The sequence below is a fragment of the Setaria italica genome, chromosome V (assembly GCF_000263155.2).
Source record: "Setaria italica strain Yugu1 chromosome V, Setaria_italica_v2.0, whole genome shotgun sequence".
NCBI lineage: Eukaryota > Viridiplantae > Streptophyta > Magnoliopsida > Poales > Poaceae > Setaria > Setaria italica.
The window spans coordinates 43,060,987-43,065,390 of NC_028454.1; positions in this window are offsets into that span (position 1 = coordinate 43,060,987).

The following is a 4,404-nucleotide window of genomic DNA, read 5'->3' on the forward strand; positions in this document are numbered from 1 at the left end:
GGCGGGCGGACACGCAACGGGAGGCTCGAGGAGGCCGACGCGTTACGTGGCGGGCGGGCGGCGGGGCCGGGCACGTGTGCGGTGGCGTCGAGAAGGCGACGTGGGGCTGGGCCCCCGGGAATTTTACGTTTAGCCCCCTGGTTTCGTGCTCTCCGGATGCGGGGACGGGAAAACGGGAGGAGTGAGTGCGCTGTTCGGCGCCGCCGCCGCGGCCCGAAAGGAAACGTCTGGAAGGATTCGGTTCCTCCTCTGCGGGCTTGCCGTTGGATTCTAAGGGGCCGGCTCGACGGGTATGCATTGTAAGCCTAACTTTTAGGGCAACAAAAGTTAGGAGGCGTTTGGATACGAGGGGCTAAATTTTAACAGTGTCACATCGGATGTTTGGATGCTAATTAGGAAAACTAAATATGAGCTAATTATAAAACTAATTACGTAATCCTGTGCTGATTCGCGAGACAAATCTATTAAGCCTAATTAATCCATCATTAGCAAATGGTTACTGTAGCACCACATTGTCAAATCATGGACTAGTTAGGCTTAATAAATTCATCTCGCGAATTACACTCTATTTGTGCAATTAGTTTTATAATTAGTCTATATTTAATATTCCTAATTAGCATCAAACATCTGATGTGACGGGTGTTAGACTTTAACATTCCGAGCCAAACAAGCCCTTCCTCCTCAAAACGTCCCATCTGATGTTTCTCCCTGCCGCTTATCTAGTTATCTTGATCGAGCTCGGTATCATCGTTATCTCCGTTCCGTAATTCTTCAAAGCACGGCACCTGGTAATTGTATTGCCAGAAGGTCCACATACCCTAAAGCTGAGGCCATCCGAAGAGCCGTCTAAATTCAATGAACTGAGACCAGACTGCATGAGGCCAATCATACCTTGGGTTGATTGATTGATCGCTAGAGCCAAACGACAACGGCAGTTCTATCCGGCTCCCTAGTGGCCACTGTCACTCACCACTCAACACTCACTGCCCCAACTAATTGGTTAGCTTGTCCTTCCAAAAAGATTGCCAATAACTTAATAAAGCAGGTTAGATTTTGTTTGCAAATGCTCGTCGTTTTGATTTTACACAGGATAACATTTTCAACTAACAGCAAACACAGCATATCACCTGATTAGTCAGTGTTAAAAAGCAACGTCGTTAAGGAGAGGACTGAATATAGAAAATTTTAAATAAAGTAATTTCACTGACAATCCGATCGAGTACATTATGCTGCACTGATACCTCCAGATGGAAACACAGCCGCGAAATGGGATCGTCAGCGCACTTGTCTCCTGCACTGGTCATGAACCTAGCCACGAACATAGCCCAGATTGGCTTTCACCCGCAGCTCGATCTCAAAAAGCTGGACAGGCAAGAACGTGTACAAAAGCCAAGCATCGCAGAAAATTAGTAAATTAGTAAGTGAACCAAATTGCATGGCATCTTTTATGATGGTAGCATGCATTGCCTCAACGTGCGGTCTTTGTTCGTTTCAAAAAAAAAAAGTGCAGTCTTTGAGTATGTATTGCTCAGGGTAAGCATCGGTTGTATTAGGAAGTATATATGTATTTTAGGATATATTTATCATTTTCTTGTACACTTGATGTATTCCTTATACTTCAAGCCATATTAGTCATATATATAGAGGCCACCCCCCTCATTAGGCTGTATGGTATTTTTCCATCTACTTCTCTACATGGTATCATGAGATTAAGATCGTGGGCCTCCTCTCCGCACAATCCTAGACGGCGGCGCCCCCCTCGCTGCCGCCACCCACCCTCCGCTGCACCTCTCCGACCACCCCCCTCCCCGACCGGTTCCCCAACCGGCTCCCCGCCCGGTCGTGCGCCATGTCCTCCGCCACCTCCTCTGAGTCTGGCGACACCACCGCTCCGACTGCTAATCCTGTGTCGCCTCCCGGTGCGACCCATGTGCCGCCACCTGCCACCGACGGCTCCTCTGGCGGTGTGCCCCAAGCTCCTCCTGCCGGTGACGCGCCCGGCAACGGCGGCGGTGGCTTCATTGTGTACCCAACGCCGTCGCCCGCCATCCATCCCTACGCCACCATCTCCATCAAGTCTCACGTCCCCGTGACACTGACGATGAAGTCCAACGCCTACTCCCGATGGGCGTCCTTCTTCAAGTCCATGTGCGGCAAGTTCGGCCTCAAGTCGCACATCGATGGCACGGTGGCGCCCCGACCCCAGGACCCCAACTGGGATCAAGCGAATTGCTGCGTCCGCTCATGGTTCTTCGGCTCCGTCGACGACTCCGTTCTCGACCTCACCATGACCGATGACGATCAGACCGTCCGGGATCTTTGGCTCACCATCGAGGGCCTCTTTCGCGCCAACAAGCAATCCCGAGCGATTTTCCTGAGCCACGACTTCCACTAAATGACGCAGGAGGCTTCCTCCATCGTCGAGTACTGCAGCCGCATGAAGACTCTCGCCGACACCATCCGCGACGTCGGCCAAACCGTTCAGGACTCCCAGCTTGTCCTGAACCTCCTCCGCGGCCTCAACCCGCGCTTCTCCAACACCGCCGACGACATCGCCAACTCCTCTGCCGGCTTCCCGTCCTTCACCCAGGTGCGGGACATGCTCGCCATGAAAGAACTTCGCCTCGCCAATGAGGAGAAGATCTCTAACTCCACTGCCCTCCTCGTCGGGACCTCCTCGTCTTCCAGCTGTACAGGTGGGTATCGCTCGGCGTCTAGTTCTGTCCAGACTGGCGGCGGCGGCGGCAAGAAGAAGTGGCCAAAGAAGGGCGGCGGCAGTTTCCAGGCGCCCCTTGGCGGCGGCAGCTATCACGGCGGCGGGTCCCCATGGCCCACTAGCCCGTGGTTCTGTTTCAATCCCAGGGCCGACCCCTACGATGCCACGGGTTTCCAGCAGGCTGGTGGCAGTGGGGGCTGGCGCGCTGGCGCCCTGGTCTCTCGACCCCCTCCGCAGGCTCACGCCTCCTATGCCCCTGTTCAAGCACCCACTCAGGTGTCAACCTGGGACCAGGCGGGTCTAGTCGCTGCCCTGAACCAGATGGCGCTGCAGAACAGCGGTTGGGTGGTTAACTCAGGTGCCTCCGGCCACATGTCATCCTTGGATGATATTCTTCTTTCCCGACTCCCTCCCTCTCACTCCTCCATTACCGTCGGTAACGGTCACACTCTTGCTGTCACGTGCCGTGGCAACTCCACCCTTACCACCCACAACTCTAACCTTCGTCTTAATAATATCCTTGTTGTTCCTTCTCTAATTCGTAATATGCTTTCTGTTCGTCAGTTTACTAAGGACAATAACTGCACCATAGAGTTTGACGCCTTTGGTTTTTTTTGTCAAGGATCTTCCAACCAAACGCGTGATTCTTCTCTACAATAGCGCTGACAATCTTTACACCATGCCTCTAGCAGCTAGCTTTGCAGCACCCCACGCCAGCCTTGCCATCTCCTCCAGTTTGTGGCATCTCCGTCTTGGTCATCCCGGTTCTGCCTCCATCGCCACACTTAGACAAACTTCATCCATTGCTTGTAATAAAGACAGTCATACTCTATGCCATTCTTGTCAGTTAGGGAAACATGTGCGGTTACATTTCTCCTATTCTAGCTCTCGTAGTTCTGCTCCTTCACTGTGATGTTTGGACTTCTCTTGTAGCTAGGATCTCTGGTTATCGCTACTACCTAGTTATTTTGGATGATTTCTCGCATTTTTGTTGGATGTTTCCTCTAGTTCATAAGTCTGAAGTCACCTCACATATCACTGATTTCTGCGCCTATGCTCACACGCAGTTTAGTCTTCCTGTTCGAAGCATCTAAGCTGACAACGGGATCGAGTTTGTCAATAAACCTCTTACTTCTTTTTTGACTTATTGGGGTATCCACTTGCGCCTCTCGTGTCACTACACTTCTCCCCAAAATGGGAAAGCCGAGCGTGTCCTTCGCACCCTTAATAACATGATTCGCACATTGCTCATTCACGCCTCCATGGCCGCCCCGTACTGGGTCGAGGCGCTCACCACCGCAACCTATCTTTTGAACCGGCGCCCATGTTTTGCCATTCATAATGACATTTCCTACCGCCTCCTTTACTCCCAGCCCCCCGAGTACTCTCACTTGCGTGTCTTTAGTGGTCTTTGCTACCCCAACCTTTCAGCCACGGCACGCCACAAGCTTGCTCCTCGCTCAGCCGCATGTGTCTTCCTCGGTTATCCCTCCGCTCACAAGGGGTACCGCTGTCTTAACTTGTCCACCAGTCGGGTCATCATCTCTCACCATGTTGTCTTTGACGAGTCTGTCTTTCCCTTCTCCTCCCATCCTACTTACCCATCACAACTCGACTTCCTTTTGTCGAGCCCTCGTCTGTTCCTGCTTCTACCTCGATCGCCCATCGTCAGACGTTGAGCAGCACGG